Source organism: Camelus bactrianus, chromosome X, assembly GCF_048773025.1.
Source record: "Camelus bactrianus isolate YW-2024 breed Bactrian camel chromosome X, ASM4877302v1, whole genome shotgun sequence".
Lineage (NCBI taxonomy): Eukaryota > Metazoa > Chordata > Mammalia > Artiodactyla > Camelidae > Camelus > Camelus bactrianus.
In genome coordinates, this window is record NC_133575.1 from 37,155,900 (window position 1) to 37,179,527 (window position 23,628).

Here is a 23,628-nt window from a genome sequence, read left to right on the forward strand (position 1 = left end):
AATACCCTTCAATTTCAAATTAGCAACAAAATAGGGGTACCCTCTATCAAGTATCACTCAACATTGTTCTAAAAGCTCTAGCTAATGCAATAGGAGTAGATGAGGTAATCAGAATAAATATTTGAGAGGAAGAGAGCATCACTGTTACTTGGATGTGACATGATATATCTAGGAAAACTAAAAGACCATAAAAGGCAACTAGAATTCACATGAGAATGTGATAACTGGATTGGATAAGAAACAAAATACAAAAAAGAAATAAAACTTTAAAAATCGGTCTATTTTTTCTATGGAAATAGAGAAATATGCTATTCACCATAATGATGAAATCAAATGTAAAATAGCTAAGAATAATTTTTTTAAAAAAGGTGCTGAATCTTTAAGAAGAAAACTATAAAATATAGTTTTAATGGTTGTTTTTGAAATGAAATAAAACGGCTTTAACATTCATATGGAAGAATAAATGCTAAAGAATATTAAAGAAAACAAAACAAAACAAAAACCAGTGAAGGGAGTAGCACTATTCAATACTAAAAGTATTTCTAAAGTCAAAACAAATTTTTTAAAGGGAGTAGATACATATATCAGAAGTAAAAAATTAGAGTTCAGAAATAGAACTAAATAGAATGGGAATTTATGTGACAAAAGTGGCATTTAATTGAGTTAGAAAAGGGTATTCATTTAATGATTGGTGCTGGCAAATTTTCTATCCAAATGGAAAATACAAACTTTGATCTCATTTCACACCACACAGCAGAATTTCCCAGCTGGACTAAAATTAAACGTTAACAATTAAAACAATAAAAATGTTAAACTTAAGGCATATATTTGTTTAAGCACGAAGCGGGGAGAACTGACTAGGCAAGACAAGATATTCAGAAGCTGTAAAGGCAAAATCATCTAATCAGATGATTGTTTTTTCTAATTATATATGAAGACACCTTTCAAAAATCAAGATATAAAGAGAGATAAAGGGAAAAATTACAAAAAATGAGAGAAAGTTAATATTCACAAATTAGTAAGAAAGACAGTCTGTGTAAAGAAACAAAAAGCAAAGGATATGAAAATTTTTTAAAATACATTTCAATGGCCAGTATATATGAGAAGGTGTTCAACTGCTAGTTGTCAGGAAAATGCAAATCAAAGTAAGCTAGATACTGTTGTGTTTGGCCCTCAGAATGGTGGGAATAAAAAAGCAGCAACATTCAGTGTGGGAGATGATTTTGGAATGAGCCCTTTTACATATTGCTGGTGGGAACTGCAATTTTACAAAAGTTTTGGAAAATAATTTAACTTAAAGTTCAACACGTATAACATCCACTTTAAGGAATATCCATTCCTGCACCTAAAAATTACTCAGATGACAGTCTCTGCCTGTAATTTAGAAATCAATAGCAAAAAAGTCAACTTTTGGGGAAATCAAAATCTCATATTTAAATAACAGAGAAAAAAACCACAACAGAAATTAGGAAACACTATTAGTAAACTATAGTGAAAATGTTACATATCAAAACTTGTTACATGGAGCTAAAGTGTTCTTAGAGAAAAATTCATGAACCTAATGCTTTATACTATAAAAGAATATGAATATTAATGAGATAAGCATTCAATTTAGGAATTTAAAAATAAGAATAAAAGAAAAAACCCAAAGAAAAGAAATAATGAAATCAAGGGCAGAAACTAATGACACAGAAAACAGAGATACAGGAGGACTAAGAAGGTCAAAAGTAGGTTTTTGAAACAATCCCATCTCAGTCCTTGGACCACCTATCACTGACCTCAAGAAGCAGCATATCTGATTCCATAGGTCCATCCATAACTAGTCCCAAATAAACTATCACTCATCCCACAGAACTCCATCACTCACACCACAGAAACCTTGTCCATCCACCCAATAAACCCCATTATTTACCTCATAGACTCTGCAACACTCACCCCACGGCCCTAATCACTCACCTCAAAAACTCATCACTTACCTCAAAAACTCCCCATCACTCACTCACCCACTCTGTAATACCCACAGGCTCTCCACCATTCACTCCACAGACCACCCATTACTCTCTCCAAACACCCTCATCACTCACCCCACTGAACCTCCATCATTCATCTCACGGACCCCCATCACTTACCCCACTAACCCCCAGGACACCCCATCATTTGCTCCAAGGACCTCCATCACTAACTCCACAGAGCACGCATCACACTTCAGAGACCCTATCACTCATACCACAGTCCCCATTCCCTTCTCCACTTACCCCTGATCATTCACCCCACAGCCCTCTGTCACTTATCCCACAGATCCAGTCACTTATCCCACATACCCCATCAGTGGCCTCCAAGGATCTTCATCACTCACCCCACAGACTTCTCATTGCTCACGTCACGGATGTCCCCTGCTCACCCTATAGACTGTCATCACTGACCCCACAGACCCCCAATACTCATCCCACAGTCCCCCCATCACTCACCCCACAGAGTACCATCACTGAGCACGAAAGCCATGTCCTAATACCCCCATAATTATGTCAATGCTTTGCTGGCCCTAAATCGGCGCCTCCGTTAAACTCAGTCCCGGAGCCCTAAGTGTGGAAACTGCCTCTGCTGGACGCTCGCGTTCCTGGACCTCACACTGCACATGCTCAGTGCCGGCGTGGCAGCGGCCGTCCGCCCCCAGCCGCACGCGGTGCCCTCGCGAAGTGTCAGTGCGGGCGCGTGTCTGGGTGTGTCGGAGAAGAGGCGGGCTTTCAAATTTTCTTTAGTGACTTTGTCAGGCCCCGAACATGGCTGTTCCCTTGGGAGTGTCTCTCCGGGAGTCGCCATCTTGGGAGGGTGGGCAGCTCTGAGGCGGCAAAGCCGGAGGTCTGCTGCCCGAGCTTCCCCGGTGGGGCCGCCCAGGTGCGAACCCGGCCCAGCAGAGCCGGCTGCGGCTCCCGGCCGCCTCCCGCCGGCGCCGCACCCTCCACCGCCACCCCGAGGCGCAGGCCGGGCGCCGGGGCTTCTCGGCGCTCTGGGGCCCCGCCCTCAGGCTGCATCCCCGGGGAGCCGCGGCATCTTCACGCGTCGCCAGCCGCCACCCCTGTCCCCCCGCCGCTCCCCGCATCCTAGCTAGAAAGCCTCCTCCAAGCCGCGGGCCGAGACGCTGGCCCGCCCCTGCCCCGGGCCCCTGCCGCGGCTCCATTTCTCCTGGGTGCGGAAAGGCCCCCTGATCGGCGCGGGCGCCTCGCGGAGCCAGAGCCCGGGGCGCCGCTACGTGCCCACCTGCCAGCGCCTCTGTCCACCGGTCGGCTGAGGGCCTCGCCCGGCTCCTCGGCTGTCACCGACCCTGGGTAGTTGCCACTTGGGGAATGGGACGTGTCAGATTTAGGCCAGGAAGCGGAAGTCGCCCGCAGCGAGAGTTTAACCTCTCTGGGCGCGGGGAGCTGAGGTGACTGAGCGCCAGAAACTTAAGTATCCGTGGAGGGAGCCATTGAGGGGCTTGTGACCTCAGTGGTGGGACATTTCATCCCATTTTTTTTTAATCCAGTAATCAGCCCTCCCGGTTTCCTTATAGAAGCATGGAGGCTAAAGTTCTCTTTTAAAGTTCCAAGTTTTGGTTTGTTTGATTTTCCTTAGTGTTCAGTCTCAAATGCTCATTTTGTAACATTTTCCCCCTTTTGACTCAAGAATTATTTACAAGTCCAGTGTCGAACTTGCAAAAATTCTTCGAGACTCAAAGAGCAATGGAATAGGTACTTTATTCAGGATGCTGCCACGAGGAGAACCGCCCAGGGCAGTGTCTCCTGGAGCATGGAGAATTTTATGTGGGAGGGGAATTTTAGAGGAGAAGGAAACATAAGCAGCTGAGTGCCAGGTGCACGTTTGGTGGGCTTTGGCCCGCAGGTGTTGGAAAGCTGCCGAAAGGAGCAATTTTCGATTTAGCCCATCATTCATTTGTATCCTGTTCTCAGAATTAATGATTAAAGGAGGAATTTACAGGGAGTGTAGAAAATTGTACAGTTCTTGACACCGGTTTTCATTTCCTCAAACACAAAATTAATCCTAATGTTAGTGATTTCTAACCTAATTGCGTTGTGGTTGGAGAATGTTGTCTGAATGATGCTGTCTTTGAAATTTGTTGAAACTTGCCTTAAGGCTCAAGTACCGACCCAGTTTTCGAAAATGTTTCATCTCTTGATTGAAAAGACTCTGTATTTTCCAGTTGTTGGGTTTAGCCTATTTGTTTATTGGTTCAAGCTTATTAGTTGGGCTGTTTAAAATGTGTGTCCTTCCTGATGATTTTCTTCTGTTTGTTCCCTGAGTTACTGAGAGACCAGATCTCCCACTGTATTGATAAGTCAGGTTTTCTTTCCACCAGTCAATTTTTGCTTCCTATATTTTGAAGTTTTATTATTAAATACAAGTAAGGATATTGTGTTGTTGAATGGATACAGCCAAATCACTAACCCAAAAGACTGTAATATTTCCTACTCCCACCAGCAAAATGTAAGTTCATCAAGGCAAATCTCCTCTAGCACTGAATGCTGATGCTCAGATTTTTGCCAATCTGAGGGCTAGTTTAACCACTTTAATTTGCATTTTCCTGACCACTTGTGCAACTGAGGAACATTTTCTGCTTGTTGACTGTTTAGGTTTTCTCCTCCACAAAACTTCATATCCTTTGTCCAACTTTCTTTAGAGTGATTTGTCTTTTTCTTATCAATTTGTAGGAGCTCTTTGTCCATTAGAGCTATTAACCCTTTGTTAATTGCTTTGCAGTATTTTCCCCCTAACTCTTTTTGCCCTTTGCCTTTTATACATGTCCTTTGATGTATAATTAGAAAATGTATTATTTCATCAAAAATAAGCTTTCTTTTCTGGCTTCTGTATTTCCTGTCTTGCATGGTCCCTCTTTCCATTCCAGGTAGTCCTAAAAAGATAGTCTTAACATTTATTTCACTTTTATTGTTTAAAATTTTCTACTTAAATCTTTAATCTAGCTGAAATTTACTCTGGTGTATGTTATGAGATCGAGGTCAAGCTTTGCTGTGACTGTGTCAAATAAAAACAAACCCAGACTTTGATAGGGCGAGACTAATTAGAAAGAAAGACTCTTGCAGTAGGGAGAAAACTCCCAACTGAGAAATCTGCAAGCATCTCAAAACCAAACAGAAAAAGGCGTTTCTTTTATAGGTAGGGTTAGGTCGAGGCAAGCCAAGAAAAGCAGAATCTGCGGAGGAGAAGCTGGACAAACAGGGGAATGACCAGCGGGGTCTGACAGGAAAGTACCCACTGTGGTCAGCCGATTCCCAGGAGAAGCTGAGAAGAGGGGCACGTTCCACATTTTTTGGTGCTTGCTCAGGCTTGGGGGCAAGCAGAGTTCAGGAAACTGTAGGAATGAGAGAAACCTGACTCAAGTTTGGCTAACAAGTATTTTGCTAGGATTAATCAGTGTTTATGAAGCAAAGAATGGGAATTTGGAGGGTCTGTATCCAGGTAAACAAGGGGTATCCATGAGTCCAAAGTCATCTAGGCAAGGGAGATTCTTTGCAGTAAGTCGTTTTTCAGAACACTAAAGAGTAAGGAGATTTCTCGTTTTTTTTTTTAATCGAAGTATAGTTGATTTACAATGTTGTGTTGGTTTCTGGTGTACAGCGTAGTGATTCAGTTATATATATATACACATATACATATATATTATTTTTCATATTCTTTTTCATTATAGGCTATTACAAGTTATTGAATATAGTTCCTTGTGCTATACAGTAGGACCTTGTTGTTTATCTGTTTTGTATATAATAGTTTGTATCTGCTAATCCCAAACTCCTATAAGTGTTATCAAATGGTATTTTTCTTTCTCTTTCTGGCTTACTTCACTTAGTATGGCAATCTCTAGGTCCATCGATATTGCTACAAATGGCATGTTTTATTCCTTTTTATAGCTGAGTAGTATTCCATTGTATAAATATACCACCACTTCTTTATCCAGTCATCTGTTTAGGTTGCTTCCATGTCTTGGCTATTGTATATAGTGCTGCTGTGAACATTGGGGTGCATGTATCTTTTTGAATTAGAGTTCTCTCTGGATATATGCCCAGGAGTGGGATTGCTGGATCATAGGGTAAGTCTATTTTTAGTTTTTTAAGGAATCTCCATACTGTTTTCCATAGTGGCTGCACCAAACTACATTCCCACCAGCAGTGTAGTAGAGTTCATAAAGGAATTTCTTAACCTTCACTATTTACCAGGATCACAGGGCTCAGGTATAATTCAACATTATCAGCTAGCACCATCTATGGAACATAATGCCCTATAACCACTGAATTAAATGTCATTTCTATCATATAAGGTCACAAATATATTTAGCTTGATCTGTACTCAGTTGTGTCTCTGTAATCTATTTGACTTCAAAGAATTTCTGTTCTTGCAGATTTATTTTTCTGGGAACTTTCTGAAGTTTAAAATCATTTCATCAAGTTTCAAAATGAATGCTACCCCCGCCCCCCCAAAAACCCTCAACAAAACAAAACTATTGTAATTCTGATTGGAACTGTATTATATTCATAGAATAGTTTGGGAAGAGTTAATGCTTTTTATTATAATAAACTTTTATATCTAAGGATTTGATATGTCTCTATTTGATTATGTCTTGTCTTATATGCTGCAATAATAATTTATAGTTTTCTTCTTCTTTTTAACATTTTTTTAATTTTTATTTTTTGGGGGGAGGTAATTAGGCTTACTTATGTATTTATTTTTAGAGGACGTACTGGGGATTGAACCTAGGACCTTGTGTATGCTAAGTGTGCACTCGACCACTTGAGCTATACCCTCCCCATCAATATAGTTTTCTTCTTATAAGTCCATCATCTTTTGATCAAATTTACTCTTGGGTATTTATAATATTTTTGTTGTCATTGTTAAGACTTCTTTTTGCTAATCCTATCTACTAACTGCTAGTATAGAAAGGAAATACTTTTTTTTATAATTTTACCTCATATTCAGCCCTTTATCAAAAATACCTCAACAATTCTGGTAACTTCTTAGTATAGTGTCTTAGGTTTTCTAATTGTACAATCATATCAGATTTAGATAATGTTCTCTTTTATCTGATATTTGATGTGATTATTTCTTCTTTTTTCACTGAATTAGCTGTCCACTCTGGTAGCCACTGAGCTTATGTGGCTATTTAAATTTGAATTTATTGGGGCTAAATAAAATTTAAAATTCGGTTTCTTAGTCACGTAGCCACATTTCAAGTGCTCATGGCAACATATGGCTCGTGGCTACTATATTAGACAGCATATTTATAGAATACTTCATCATTGTGGAAAGTTGTATCAGACTTTGATGTTGAGATAGGACCTTCAAAATAATGTTGACTCCCTTACACCATACACAAAAATAAACTCAAAATGGATCAAAGACTTAAACATAAGACAAGATACAATAAACCTCCTAGAAGAAAATATAGGCAAAACATTATCTGACATACATCTCAAGAATGTTCTCCAAGGGCAGTCTACCCAAACAAAATAATGTTGAAAAAAAACGTTGAGATATGATAAAGAGTACCCCTATCATGTTGCCAATTATAATGCAAATTATTTTAAATATTTTACCAATAATTTAAAGCTTTCTGGCAATTTTTGGAAAATGGTTTTCTCAATTTAAAGTAGTTTCATTCTATTGCTATTTTGAGTTTTTATTATTAATATAATGGCTACTGGATTGTATCATATACTTTTTAATGTTAATTATGTGGCTTTTCTAAAGTATTGGTGTAATGAAGTATGTTGACTGACTTATAAATATTAAATCACACTAACATTCCTGGAATCATCTTAACGTTAGGGTGTATTTTTTTCTCAAGACATATCTGGATTTATTTGATATGCTGATATTTTATTTAGAAAATTTCAGCTATTTTCATGAAAGATTTTCTCTAGTTATCTTTTTTTTTTTGCAATATATTTTAGTTTGGGTATTAAGGTTATTCTCCTTTTAAAAAATAAATTGGGAAAATTTTATCTTTCTCTATGGTCTGGACTCTATAGACCCACTTAGTTCTAATTTATTTTGAAAAATGTTTCTTAATTTCCAACTGGTTAAGATATTTTGGTGATATTTTAATTTGTTTTTGTTTTTGTTGGACCTTATCCGAGAATGTGATCTGCCAAAGCCCTGCTTTTAAAAGTGTATCAATCATTTCTCTGAGGCAAAGTTAGATAATTGAATGTTTTTTTTTTTTTAATGTTGCAAGGACATAGGAGTAGAGATTACATAGTCTGTTTGTAAGATACAAAGTTCTTTTTATATCTTTTAAAGGTAGCTTATTGATTATAATTTTAATATCTTTTTAACCTTTAATTGCTTTTGTTTAGCTTGATTTATCATACTCTGAAAGAGGTATACTCTCCCATTATATATTATGATTTTAAAGTTTTGTTCCTTTTCTATGAATTTTTGCTGATGTTGTTTGTGTTTGTATAAATATTTACACATATTATATCTTCATCTAATATATACTTTATATTACATAATCTCTCTTTTTTCTTAATCTATTGAATGCTTTTGGCCTCAGACTTTAACTTGATTATTATATCATGAGACCTACTTTTATTCTGCTTGCATTTACCTGATGTATCCTTACACGGTGTTTAGTTTTGCCTCTTTATTTTAAATGTGCTTTTAGGAAGCAACACGTAACTCTTCTTTTTTAACCCAGTTTCAGTCTCATATAGGAGAACCCAGTCGATTTCATTTGTTAACGATATGCCTGATTTTGTGCCTTCCAACGGACTGTTTCTCTTTTTCTGTTTTGTTGTTACTCTGTTTTGTTTTGGGTTTTTTTGAGAATTATGTTTTATTTGGCAGACATTCTGAGGACTTCAAGCCCAGGAGATGGCCTCTTAGACAGCTCTGCGGAACTGTTCCAAAAAGGTAAGGGAGGGGACAGGATATACGGGAGTTTTTGCAAAAAAAAAAAAAATTGTAATCAACATCAAAGGAATACTGCTAATCACAAAAACCAAACATCTCAAGTTAATGACTTTAAGAGGGGAGGGTATAGCTCAGTGGTCGAGTGCATACTTAGCATGCATGAAGTTCTGGGTTGAATCCTCTGTACCTTTCTTAAAAATAAATAAATAAACCTAATCACCCCCCCCCAAATTTTTTAAAAAATAAATCAAGTTCATGATTTTACTGCTTTTCTATATATGTGAACTTGCAAGAGTCTGTGCTTATTGAAATTATTCCTTAGATATGCATCTCCACTCCCTAGGGCCAGTATCCTGTTTTTCTCTATCCTGAATCCCATCAGGGTACACCTTATTACTCTTTTTCAGTTTCCTTACGTTTGCTGTCTCTATTAAGTTCCTGTTCATTCTCCTTCTCCCTCTCTTAGTAATTTGGAAGGTTAACTCTGCTTATCAATTCTGCTGGTGATTATCCTTCCATTACTTACAAACATGATTCAGATTTTCTCTATTGGTCAATTAAACACACACACACACACACACACACACACACCCCCCACAGAGAGATATGTTATTTGCCTTTACTCTTAATTTCTCAGGAGAATGAGCCATTTAGAATATTTTCACTTCTTTGTTCTACCCTTGCCCCAAATTTCTCTTCTTTTCTGAGATAACTTTTTAAAAATTAGAATGGATGCTGGTAACATGGTGAGAGCAGAACAGGTTTTATATCTCTCTTCATGCCAACATACAAAGAGACAGAGCAACCAAACAGCAAAATCAAAATGCATGGACAACACTCACAGTGAAACTAGGGACCACAGTGTCCCCAGTATAGTAAGGTTTTCTGCAGATGTAATTGCCAACAATATTTCCATCCTCGTTAGTGCTTGCCACTCCTCCCATCAGGTGTGGAGTGTATTTTTTCACTTTCTGTGTCTGGGCTGACCTTACGTTCTGTTTCACCAATAAAACACAGTAGAAATGGCATTCTGGGGCTTCTGAGCCCAGGCCTTAAGAGGCCTTGAGCTTCTGCTTTAGTGAGAGAGGAACCTAGACACCCTATGAAAGTGTCCTTCTGTCCTTCTGAAGACTGAAGCTCTGAGATACCATTTATCTATTTATTTTTATGAAGTATAGTCAACTTACAGTGTTGTGTTAATTTCTGGTGTACAGCATAATGATTCAGTTTTCATATTCTTTTTCATTGTAGGTTACTACAAGCTATTGAGTATAGTTCCCTGTGCCATACAGTAGGACCTTGTTGTTTATCTATTTTATATATAGTAGTTAGCATCTACAAATCCTGAACTCCCAATTTATCCCTCCCCACCCCCCTTCCCCCTCTGGTAACCATAAATTTGTTTTCTATGTCTGTGAGTCTGCTTCTGTTTTGTAAATAAGTTCACTTGTGTCCTTTTTTTAGATTCCACAGGTAAGTGATATCATATGGCACTTTTCTTTCTCTTTCTGGCTTACTTTACTTAGTATGACAATGAGACACCATTTTAAAAAAGAGGCCATGGGCTTGAGAACTTAGGCCCCAACTGACAACTAAGACTAAGGTTCCAGTCGTGTGATGAAAGCATCTTGGATCCTCCAACCCCATCCCAGCTGCCTCAGACATCATATGGGGGAAGAAACAGAGTCATTCTCACTGAGCTCTGCCCAAGTTTTTCACCCAAAGGTAAGCAATCAAACGGTTATTATTTTAAGCCCCTAAGTTTTGGTGTGGTGTATTTACACAACCATAGACAGCCAAAATACCCATGAAACACAAATTACATGTGGGTGAGGACAAGTCACCAACAGCCACCAGAACTGCATGGTATAGTTATCGGTGTAGGAAAAAGCAGAGGGAAGTAAGGGGTATTTGTCAGATCTGAGAACAGGAGAATGCCAAAACAGTCAACAGGGATGGCAGGCCAATTTGAATTCCGCAGCTGAAACTGAGAGGTGTTTTGCTCCATCCAGTAACAAGTGAGTGTAAGGGGTCTGCAGTAAGGTCTGAAGGGGCTGGAGCAGCCTAATTCCTAAGAACCCTTCAGACTGACTGTGCTTAGGGGACCCCAAGACCACCCACAGGTTCAGTGATTCACCAGGAGAACTCAGGGAATTTAGCAAAGCTGTTACACTCATTGTTATAGTTTATTACAACAAAAGGATAGATTTAAATCAGCAAATAGGGCAGAGTCCAGGAAAGACCAGGAGCAAGCTTCCAATTCTCCTCTCCCAGGAGAGCCATCTGTCCAGTGCTTAGTTCTCCAAACAAGACGTGGGGTAACACACAGAAGTGTTGCCAACCAGAGAAGCTCACCTAAGCCTTGGTGTCAGAGTTTTTCTTTGGAGCCAGTCACATAGGCATAGCTGACCTTAGCTGCCTGGTCCCTCCAAAGTTCAAGCTGATTCTGGATGGTCCAAGACCTCCACCATCAATTACAGTTTTAGAATAAACTATATGGCATGGCTCATGGACTCAGGTAAACGAAGATATTCTTAACAGGCAGGATATTCCAAGGGCTTAGAGCTGTCTACCAGGAGCTGGGCAAGGGCCAAACCTTTCTTTAGAATTTGCAAGGTTTGGCCAACCCAGATCTGCTGAGTTAATCCTTTATTGTACACTGATCCACAAGGGCTTTCTTCTAAGACAGGGATCTACGCTGAGGAGAAACCTCTGGGGGTAAAATCAAAATTGAGCAGTTTAGGATACTAGAAAAATAACTGCATTTTTTCATTTCCTGTGGCTGCTGTAACAAATTACCTGGACCTGGGTGGTTTAAATCAACAGTAATTTATTCTCTCACAGTTTTGGAGGCAAATAGTCTGAAATCAGCATCACTGGGCCAAAGTGAAGGTTTCAGCAGGGTCCTGCTCCATCCAGAGATTCCCAGCATTCCTCACTTCTTTTGAGCCCTCACCAGCAGTGCCTTCAGCATCAGTATTTCTACCAACAGTCTATTTTAGGCAAACTAGGCTTTTTTCTGTTGTGCTCCTTAACATTCTTCCAGCCTCTACATATTACCCAACTACCCTATTCCAGAGCCATGCCCACATTTTTAGCTGTTTGTTAGAGCAACACCCCACTTCTGATACCAAACTCTGTGTTCGTTTCCTATTGCGGCTGTAACAAACTGCCACAAACTTAGTGGCTTAAAACAACAGAAATGTATTCTCTCACAGTTTTGGAGGCCAGAAGTCCCAAATCAGTATCATTAGGGCAAGATCAAGGTGTTGGCAGGGCCATGCTCCCTCTGGGAGCTTGAAGGGAGAATCCATCCCTTGCCTCTTCCAGCTTCTGCTGGCTGCTGGCATTCCTTGGCTTGTGGCCACATCTCTCCAATGTCTGCCTCCATAGTCATATTTTCTTCTCCTCTTCAATTTGTGTGATTCCCCATTTGCCTCCCTTTTATAAAGACACTTGTCATTGAAGTTAGGGCCCACCTGGATAATCCAGGGTCATCTCATCTCAGAAGTCCTTTTTTTGGGGGGAAGTTATAGCCCTTTGATAGAACGCATGCATAGCATGCACGAGGTCCTGGGTTCAATCCCCAGTACCTCCATTAAACAAACAAACAAACAAAGCCTAATTACCTCCCCTCAAAACAAAGAAACAATAAAACAAAAAAAAATTTAAGTCTGTTTGTTTTTTTTTTTTTTTTGCCATATGGTAACATTCACAGGTTTCAGGGATTAGGACATGGGTTTCTTTCAGGGAGCTATTATTCAGCCTACCTCAGTAAGGAAAGAGGATGTCCAGATCAAAGTGCGGGAATAGAGTCAAGAAATCTCAAAAACAAGTTGTCATAATCTTTAGCACTATGCAAAAACAACAGAAGAGGGAGCTCTGACACTTGAGAAACTACCCTGAACCCCACCCACTTCCAAAAGTTAAGGAGAACTATTTTCATATAAAGAGCAACCAAAATGTACAGAAGGCAAGTCCCATACAGTGTTGCTGTAAGAATAAAAGAACAAGGGGTAGGATACCAACCTTGGAGACAATGAAAACATGCCAGAAACATGCTCACAGAAGAGATCAACACTACAGCCAGCTATTTTGAACAAGCTAAAAGACATTAAGAAAATGGTTGAGGAGAGGATATAGCTCAGTGGTGGAGCATGTGCTTAGCATGCACAAGGTCCTGGGTTCAATCCCCAGTACCTCCATTAGATAAACAAATAAATTAATTAATTAATAAAAAAAGTGAACACTGGAATTTGACACAACATTGTAAAATGATTATAAATCAATAAAAAATGTTAAAAAATAATAAAAAATAAAAAAACGTAATTACCTCCTCCCCTCTCCCAAAGAAAAAAAGAAAATGATGCAAGGGAATGAAAGGATAACATAAATAAGTATTAGAAAATTTCAGAAATACCTTGATAGATCTCAGGGAATATTTGGAAGAAAAGAAAAAGTCATTTCAGAATAGAAGACTAAACTATAAGGCGTGCAAAGCAAATAAACGCAACACATGATGGCTTAAGGGAAGTAGAAGACAAAAAGGAGGAACATGTTTCTTAAGAAAAAAGAAAGTGAAAGATTTGAGGACAAATGACAAAGGTAGAAAAAGAAGATCCAATTCAAGGAACTGATACAACATTGTAAACTAACTATACTTCAATTTTTAAAAAAAGAGAGAGAGAGAGGAAAAAAAAGGAAGATCTAATTCATATACCATAAAAGTCCCTGATAAAGAAAACCAGACCAAGGGAACAAAAGAAATACTAAAAAACTGTAACTCCAGAAAACTTCCTGGAATAGTAAAAGACAAAGTAAAACTGCATACGGACAGAGCACAGCAGACTTCTTTCTGCTTCTGGCCAAGGTGGGGGTAACAGGGACAAGATATACCCTCCCACCTGAAACAACAAAATTGATGATAAAATATATGAAACAGTGGTCTTCAAGACATTGGACATCAGGCAGTGAGGAGCCGTGATCCTTGAGAAGGGAAACAAATGAAGTGAGCCCTACAAATACTTTAGCCTGGGTAGAGTTTCCAGTCACAGCACTGGAAAGAGGAACTCGAGCAGAGCCCAGTACTCTCCCTGAATTAAGGAGATGGACCCGGGAGTCCAAGGAGACCAAGGCAACTAGAGTGCACAGGGCACTGGAGAGGAGAGAGATACAGAGAAATAGAGGGAGCTCCAGAGATCTGTAGAGGGTCCTGCTTGAGTCTTTAGCAGAGTAAAGAACCACCAGAAAGGGTCAGAGGGAATAACGCCTGGAGTTCACAGAGGATTGTGAATAGTTCCTTATCTCACCAGGTAGAGTAAAAGACCTCATAACTCACAGGGAATTGGGTAGACTACTTCGAAGGCCTGTGGTGGGGGCAAAATTAGCCCTAGACTAGATGCTGCTCTGGCCCTGCCTCATAAAGCTTAAAAGCAAGACCTGAAGAAATCCAACTATTCCCAGATAGATTAACTGTGTCCCAGGATAAAGCTTAACGATATTTATAGGAATACAGAAATATCCAGCCCCAAGCAAGGTGAAATCCACAATGTCTTTCAACCAGTAAAAAATAACCAGGCATGCAATGAACCAGGAAAACATAAGACACAGAATTTGGAGCAAAATAAATCGATCAAATGGACCACGAAATGACACAGATTATGCATCAATAGTGAAGAACATTAAAACCATCATTACAACCCCATTCCAAATGTTCAGAAGCCTAGATTATGCAGAAAAATTTTCTAGATTAGAAGATTTTTTTAAAGGCCCAAATAAAAACTTATGGAGATGAAAACTACAGTATCTGAAATGAAAAATAAATGGATGGAATTAATAGCGGATTAGACATTTCTGAAGAAAAGATTAGTGACTTTGAAGGCATAGTGATAGAAACTATCCAAATTGAAATGTAGAAGGAAAAAAGATTGAAAAATGAATGGGGCTCAAGCTAATTAATATGTATGTAGTTGGTATCTCTGAGGGGGTGGGAGATAAAAGGGAAAAAAAAAACATTTGAAAGAACATACCATGTACCTGAAAGTATCCACCCAGAATGACCACCCCCAAGTCATATTCTCATAAATTATTGGACTTTAAAGATAAAGAAAAAGATCTTTGGTGCATCTAGAAAAAAAAAAAAGAGCAAGTGATTTATGAGGGTAAGAAAATTAGATAGTCGCTAGACTTTGATAGCAACCCTTTATGCCCGAATAAAGTGGCGTTAACACTTAAGATACACAAGGAACGAAAATGTGAGCAGAGAATTTACACCATGAAAAACTGTCTATCAGCTATAAAAGACATGGACAAAATGTCATCAACAGGCAAGAACTTGAGAAATATTGTCCTCATACGTCCTTCTAAGGAATCTATTAAAGAACCAGCTTCAGAAAACCAAAATGATTAGTCTTTGACCTAAGGACAGGTGGTAAACACTGAACTAAGTACTAAGATCAAACAACAGGAGGAGCGGGCATAGCTCAGTGGTGGAGTGCATGCTGCATGAGGTCCTGGGTTCAATCCCCAGCATCTCCATTAAAAAAGAGAGAGAGAGAGAGAAGCCAAACAAAAAGATCAAATAACAGTTCAAAGGGAGGGTTTAGAATGTAATGGCTCAGGTAATGTAGTTACAGTGCAACCGGGGAGAGTATATTTATGTTTTAAAATTATTCTTGATAATTGTATCAGTGGTGGTGGTATACTATAGTACTGTAATTCAGAGACTGAATAACACGTGTCCCCGGAGAGGGGTTATCAAGACGGCTCTCCTTCGAAAGACCAGCTCAGAGGGCTGGCCCTTGGCTGGCGTCTGGGAACTTGAATTTCAGGAAGATTCCCACTATTTCCTAACTGAAGAGGGTGGCTCGGCATGCCTTGACTGTGCAAACACTGTGATTTATGCCAAACATCTGCTTTCCTTCTGGGGAACTGGGGTATTGGTACATGCTCAGCAGAGGGTGCCTGGTGACTAAATCCCAGTAAAAACCTTGGACAGTGAGTCTCTAACTGGCTTCTCTGGGCAGAACTATCACGCACGCACGTAATGCTGTGTTTTTCGCTGCTGCGGGAACAGCAAGTTCTGTGTGACCCCTCGTGGGAAGGAGACGGCAGAAGGAGACCTGTGCATGGCATCCTCCTGGATCTTTTTCCTTGGCTGATTCAACCGCATATCTATTTGCTGTTGTAAACCTTAGCTGCAAATACAACTATATCCCCAGTCCAACGAGTCCTTGCAGCGAATCACCGGATGTGGTAGCAGTGGTGGGACTCAATAGAACAACACTGATTCACTGACCGAATATGGCTACAGCATCACTTAGGAAGAAAGGAAAAAAAGGGATGGGGTGTGACAAAATCTTGGTGACTAGGTGCTTTGGGGTTACCTACAGCAGCTGAGCTGCCATCCCTCTGGAATTTGAGAACAATAAATCCAACCATAGGAGTTGGCTTGCTCCAACCCCTGGCTGCTCTATCTTGGCCAAGCGGCTAAAGGGAGGGAAAAGGGCAGCTCAGCTGATGGTTTTTAATTTTCTCCTCCAAGTGGGAGGAGAAAGGGCCCGAATAATTCCCCCTCAATGAACTTCGTATGAACTGAAGACAATCAAAATTAGTTTGTAGTTGCTCTCTCCTCCAGGTAGGAGGGGAAGGGTCCTGAAATTCAGGAAGGCGGGGTTTGGGTGGACCAAAAATGTTAAAAGTTTGTGTTGCTGTCTCCTCCAAGTGGAAGGAAAATAGTGAAATCAGTTCCCACAGCTGGAGCAAGGCTTTAGATAAATCAGAAGGATACAAACGAATGAAAGAAACAACAAAAAGCTACTCTAGCTTTTCTTCTGCTTAGCAGCTGCCCCAGCTCCACTGCAGCCCCTCCTCATTTTGCAGCCTGGATCTCCAGGCAGCTACAATGTTAACCCTGTAAATGCTGATTTTACAGCCAGAGGTTTGAGGGGAAAAAGAGGGACTTCTGTGTGTGCTGTCTGAACATTTACTTTGCCCACTTTTTTTTTGGAAATTGAGGTAGAGTTGATTTACAATATTAGATTAGTTTCAGGTGTACAACATAGCGATTCAAAAATTTTATAGATTATACTCCATTGAAAGTTATTATGTATATGTATAATTGAAACATTATGCTGTTCACCAGAAATTGACACATTGTAACTGACTATACTTCAATTAAAAATAAATTAATAGTTTTATAAAATACTGGCCATGTTCCCTGTGCTGGACAATATATCCTTGTAGCTTATTAATTTTATACAAAGTAGTTTATGCCTCTTCATCTCCTCCCCCTAGCTTGCTCCTCCCCCCTTCCCTCTCCCCACTGGTAACCACTAGTTTGTTCTCTGTATCTGTGAGTCTGTTTCTGTTTTGTTATATTTACTAGTGTGTTTTATTTTTTAGATTCCACCTATAAGTGATATCATACAGTATTTGTCTTTCTCTGTCTGACTTATTTCACTGATCATAATACCCTCCAGGTCCAAGAGGGGAGTATTTAGAAGACTTTGTACTTAGGGCTTTCGCTCTGGGCACATGATGAAAGTTGATGTAAGATGTTATATATGTTTCATTTCGTCAGTATAGACAGATCATCCTGACAGGGAAAGCTGCAAAGGAAAAACAAGTGTGGATCACAGCTCCCCTGTTTTTTTCTGTCTGTAGGCTGATGGCAGTTTAAACTATTTGAGTATTGGAAACAGAACAAGACCCAGTGATGAATGATTTTTACCTTTTGGAGCCTCTGGAAAAAAGGAGACAACATGGAAATAGAGGCAATCCTCAGCTGGAAATGTACTTTTGGAGATTTGAAATCCAGCTTTTAGTTTGCTAACGTGTTCTCGTTGAAATGAACTGCCTGGCCTGTAGAGGCTGCTGGTTTTCCAGCCCGACATACCCATTTTTGAGTGAGTCTGTTTGAACTCTAAAACTGACAAGCTACAAAGGGCTTTTAGAAATGATACAAATGAATCTATATACAAAACAGAAACAAACTCATGGACACAGAAAACAAATTTATGGTTACCAAAGAGGAAGAGGGGGGAGGGATAAATTAGGAGTTTGGGATTAATAGATACAAACTACTACACAGAAAATAGATAAGCAACAAGGATTTACTGTATAGCACGGGGAACTATATTCAATATTTTGTGATAACCTATAATGGAAAATAATTTGAAAAAATATATATGTAACTGAATCACTTTGCTGTACACCTGAAACTAACACAATATTGCAAATCAACTATACTTCAATTTTTAAAAATTGAAATTAAGACTCACAGATCTAGAGGACAAATGAGTGATTGCTAGTGGGGAGAGGGAAGTGGGGAGGGGCAATATAGGGGTAGGGAATTAAGAGATACAAAACTATTAGGTATAAAATAAGCTACAAGGATATATTGTATAACATGGGGAATATAGCCAATATTTTAAAATAACTATAAATGGAGTATAACCTTTAAAATTGTAAATCACTATATTGTACACCTGTAACTTATAGACTATTGTGCATTAACTATACTCAATCAAAAAGAGCTTTTAGGAAAGCCTGGCTTGTTACTTGGCCTGAGAACACAGCTCTCTGGCCCTTCCTTGTCTCGGCTTTGCTGCTATTGAAGAAAAGCCGCTGGCTTTTTAAAAATATCCTGGATTCACAGATCCTAATTGCCTGGGCCTGACTCTAAGCTGAAAGCTGAAACTGTCTTCTGCAGCTGTTTCAGCCTCGCTGTGAGCTGTGCATCTCGAAGAACAGATTCCAGATTCTGGATTTCAGACCGCCTCTGTGGAGCCAGAACTCCAAAAATAGGCTGAACGTGATGTTTGATTATCATACAAATGCTGATGGGAAAGGGCTTGTTCTCTGAATTTGAGATGCTGATCATCTCTGTATTTCTTTTTTGGTGGTGGTGGTGGGGGGGTGGAATTAGGTTTATTTATTTATTTTTAATGGAGGTACTGAGGATTGAACCCAGGACCTCTTGCATGCTAAGCACATGCTTTACCTCTGAGCTATTACTGCTCCCCACCCCACCACCGCGCCCCCCACCACCAACCTGCCTCCACCCCCGGCTCTGTTTTCTGATATAGAGACTACTTGTGTGGTTTACCTGGGGTGACTGTTGAAAGCTACAAGGCTGGGGAGTACATCACGGGGAGTGTGATAGCCCCCTACTCCCCACAGATGGAACTCGAGACCTCCCTCCGCCACTGTGTCACTGCTGTTGAGTTGCTGTGTTCCACTTTCCAAAGGGCTTACAGTTTGTACCAATGAACCAATAGCCTGACTCTACCTCCCTTATCTCTCTCTTGCTACACACACTTTAGCAAGGCGTTTGATGGTTAAATGTAGCTGCCCCCGGCAAAGGGTTGCTTTTTTTTTTTTCTCTAGCTACTCACTGGGGAAATGATCAGGGCGAAAGGAGTGGGAGGTTATGCAAAATCACTTGGGGAAAAAAATGGAAAGTTCAGGATTCTTCCTGACCAATTCCTGAACGTGATGTGTCTTTCTGGTTAAATTGTATAAAAATATTTTCCTGGGAAAATATGTTTCCTTCTTGCATACAACCCTTCCAGACAAAAGGTCTAGAGGAGGGTGGAGTGATTGGGAAATGTAAGGTTATGATCACTCAGTGAGACACACTGATGTCGTAACCATGGAGAAATCAAGAAAAAGCTGGGGAGCAGAGAGGGCATTAATCAGCTTCATTTTTCTGAACTGCTCCTGGAAGCTTTCCCCTCTGCCTGAAGAAAGATGCCCTGCGATGTTTCATCTCCCAGCTGCTGTGAGCATTTGGAATGCAAACCGACTGTGAGCCTTCAGTCACACCTGACAGAGCTCTGACTATGGGACCGCAGGGGTAGCTCCAGCCACTGCGCTTTGCCTGCAGAGCGCCTCCAAATGTAGTCCACACAAGGGGTGGACAAGCCCTGAATAGGACAAGCCAAATGATGGAAACTGGCTGCCTTCAAGCCACCTTGGGGGCCCCATTAGCTCTGTCTCACTAGTGTCTGTCCTGAAACCAAAGCCTCAAACGAATTATTCAAACTGGACAAGGGAGTTCATCTAAGTCCCATGGTGGGACGTCACACTGGGGCCCCGGTGAGCTGCACTGCCTTCCTGATGTATGTCCTGCTCAGGGCGCCCTAACAATCGTGAACTCTTTGTTTCCAGGGATGTCACGTGGGCCCTCTGGGATGGCACTTCCTGTGTGTGCGCCCTGAACATCCCAACATGGCCTCAGACCCCGGAAGACTTTCAGGTCAGCTTCCGCTTAACGAACATAGTCAACTGTGCTTGAGCAGATGCCACAAGCCAGCCCCCCCCCCAAAAAAAAAAGATTTGTCTAGAAATTTAAGGAGGAAGCCACCTGGCTTTCTAAGCTAGATCTTTGTGGTGAACAGGATTTGTTTTAATTGGTGGAATCTAGGACCCCTAGAAGGTATAACTGAGGTCAGTAGCACAGGTTGGTCTCACCCTGATGCATGGGGTCCTACTGATGATTTTGCTGTAATTGCCTTGGCCAAGGGCCAACGGGTGAACAATCCAGAAAGGGGTTAAGAGAGTATGCCTAAGACCGCTGTCTTTGAAAGGCCTCCTTGGAACGTTAGCCCTTGGCTGGGAACTTGCATTTGGAAAGTGTTCCCAGTATTCCTTAACTGATAAGGACGGCTCACTTGCCTAAACTCTTGTGCAAAGAGTGTGATTTATACCGTCATCTGCCTTCCTTCTAAGAGTCTTGCCATTTTGGTACGTGCTAGGCAGAGAGTGCCGTGTGATTAGCCCCCAGTAAAAACCTCGGGCACTGAGTCTCTAATGGCTTCCCTGGGCAGAAACATCACACGTGTGTTGCTGCGTTTTCGTTGCTAGGGAACAACGAGCTCTGCATCGCGGGAGAGAGACAGCAGGAGGAAGCCCGCACGTGGTATCCTTCGGACTCTGCCTGTGTCTTTTTCCCTTGCCCATTCTGTCACATATCCTTTTGCTGTAATCAAACTTAGCTGTGACTACGACTATATACTCAATCCTGTCAGTCCTTCTGGCAAGTCATTGAACGTGAGGTGATTCTGGGAACCCCTAACACAATGGGATAAATGAATGAATAACTATCATCCCCTGTATCTTTGAGAAGCTGTATTTTTGGTGTGGAAGAAAGGAAAGACAGATACAATGGAGACAAAGTTAAGTAAAAACAGACCAAAAAAAAAAAAAAAAAACCACCAAAAACCCAACTTAGATTCTTGAATTTGAATTGGAAATACCAGGATGATCTCATAAGATAGTTTATTTAAAAAGAATGTGTGTGTGTGTGTGTGTGTGTGTGTGTGCACTTTCTAGCTATGTCTGCGGAAGAGGCCTAGAAACAGTGACCAACTCAGTAATAATCCACAACCCTGGCACCCAGATTGTGGCCTTAAAATACCATTTCCCATGAAAAGAAACCAACATTTCTTAGAGAAACAACTGGTTCCAGATCTGAGACTGGAAATGTACAAGATGACTCTGGAATCTTGTCATCATAGCAGATGGTGAGGAAGTGTTCAAGGCTTACTAGGGTCAGGGCCAAAGGACCTGGGAACCAGCTTTAGGAATCTTCCACTGGCCACAGATGAGACAATTTGAGCTTCAAGGAGATAATAATTGCGATTTGACTGAAACCCATCTAATATGTTCAGATTAACAAATTCACAATGATCTTTAATAAAGTAGTAACCTTTGGAGGGTGATAGGGAATCAAATCATTTTCTCGAAAACTGGTCAATAAAAGGAAAAGAATAAATCATTTATCCTGCCTTTCCTATGGGAACTGTAGCATCGGTTACCAAATGACAGATGAGTGAAAGCACCTTGCTAAAAGTATCGCAATTAATAAATGGGAAAGAATTGTTAGAGTTTGAGTATCACCATTTCACAACGACTAATGAATGGTGGATCTAGGCTCTGAGCATCTCAGCTGCTAACATCACAAAAAGAATGACAATCTGACATTATGTGCCCCTGATGAGAAGACATGCTGCTACCTGAAGTCTTGCTAAAGAGATCAAACCTCAATCAGATATGGCCTCTGCATCCAGATGCCCGTTTGCAGGAAACAGAGAACAGGAAAGTATGCTGCACTGCATGTGAAATAACAGAAAAAAATATATATGTATAGGTCTCTGCCCTCAGTTTCTGACACTGAACTCCTAAAGCCCTGGCAATTTCCTAAGTGATGAGAGCACTTGAAGCATCTTTTGTTCTCACACTTGGTCTTTTATCCTGGATCCTGACACAGAGCTCCTAAATCCTTTGGAATTTCCTGGGTGACAGCAGTATCATTTGTTTGAATGAGGTGACTCTAAGTGGGTTCCTGGATAGGGGCTGGTCACCAGAAAGACCAAGTTTTGTTTAGAAGCGTGACGTTTTCAGCCCTACCCCCATTCTCCAGAGAGAGGAGATGGGCTAGAAATGGGGTTCATGGTCAGTCATGGCTACGTTATGAAGCCTCCATAAAAATCCTGAAAGTATAGGGTTTGGAGAGCTTCTAGGTTGGTGAACACGTGGACGTGCTGGGAGAGTGGCACACTTGGAGAGGGCAGGGAATCTCGCCTTCACACATACCTTGATCTACATACCCCTTCCATCCGGCTGTTCATCTGTATCCTTAATCATATCCTTTTAAAAATAAACTGGTAAACAATGAGTAAACTAGTTTCCTGTGAGCTTCTCTAGCGAATTAACTGAATCTGAGGTTTGGGTCATAGGAACCTCTGATCTATAGCTAGTTGGTCAGAAGCACAATGGCTTGGACATGCAACTGACATCTGAAGTCTCATAGGACTGAGCCTGTGGGATCTGATACTATCTTCAGGTAGGTAGTGTCAGAATTGAGTGAAATTGTGGGAAACCTGGTGTCACAGAGAATTGCTTCGTGTGTGTGTAGGGGGGAAACACCCACATGTCTGGTGTGAGAAGTGAGTGTGGTAGCAGTGTGAAAGTACAAGAGACACACAAAGGAGTAGTAGTGTAGGTTTTTTATACACTGCACCACACGTGGGCAACCACCCAAATCTAGGCTGTGGAAAATCCAGACTTGAGTGAGAAACTTGAGACGAAAAGAGACATCAAAATCTAACAATGTTTCTTAACAGGCAAGACTAAATTCTAAACTACAATGTTTGGAATGTACACCTGTGTGATGTAATGATAAAGAAATTCAAGGAAGTAATTGCCATAAAGTCAGGGTGATGGTTGGTGGGTTGAAATTGGGTGGGGCTTCTGAGGTGAGTGACAAAGTTCTTTCTTGAATTCAGTAGTGGTTACAAGAGTGTTTGCCTTATAATAAACCATTAAGCTATACTTTTGTGTTGTGTGGCCTGTATTTATATTTTATTTTACTTTAATAAAAATATTCAAGTCCTGGGCTATTATTGTTTTTTCCCTTATAGTAGAGAATATTTATCTTAAATGCCCAATCATCTTCCATTTCATGCAAAAACGATGCAAAACTCTTTGCTCGTTACTGTTTTCCTCCTATTTTGAGATTTCTGTTCTAAGGTTAGAGAATTTTGTTGCATATTTTCCTCAAGCCCAGAACACTGATGGTAAATTCTCTGTACTCTTTGTTTAAAAATATCTTTGCATTTACCGATAAGAATTTTCATACTGTTCTTTTAGATAAGATGAGTGGAAATGAAGTAACTTCTTTCTATTCTTACACCTAAAAAGAGG

General features: G+C 40.4%; 1 protein-coding gene and 1 long non-coding RNA gene across 4 annotated transcripts in view; one reads left to right on the top strand and one right to left on the bottom strand.

Moving 5' to 3' along the window:
• The window catches only part of ZNF41 (zinc finger protein 41), a 39,860-nt gene extending 36,450 nt beyond the window's left edge, over window positions 1-3,410 (bottom strand). For 2 of the 3 annotated variants that reach the window (XM_010968091.3, XM_074359573.1), the window contains exon 1: window positions 3,259-3,410. The gene's annotated coding sequence lies outside the window, so the exon portion shown is untranslated. Of the gene's footprint in view, window positions 1-2,468; window positions 3,229-3,258 lie in introns of those variants that run through there. The other variant, XM_010968092.3, reaches the window with a different exon arrangement.
• A 576-nt stretch (window positions 3,411-3,986) lies between these two features.
• On the top strand, window positions 3,987-22,581 carry LOC141576408 (uncharacterized). Its single transcript, XR_012504789.1, has 4 exons — window positions 3,987-8,919; window positions 10,446-10,644; window positions 20,092-20,179; window positions 20,788-22,581. It is a non-coding gene; the product is annotated as an uncharacterized LOC141576408 (long non-coding RNA).
• Window positions 22,582-23,628: the final 1,047 nt, after the last annotated feature.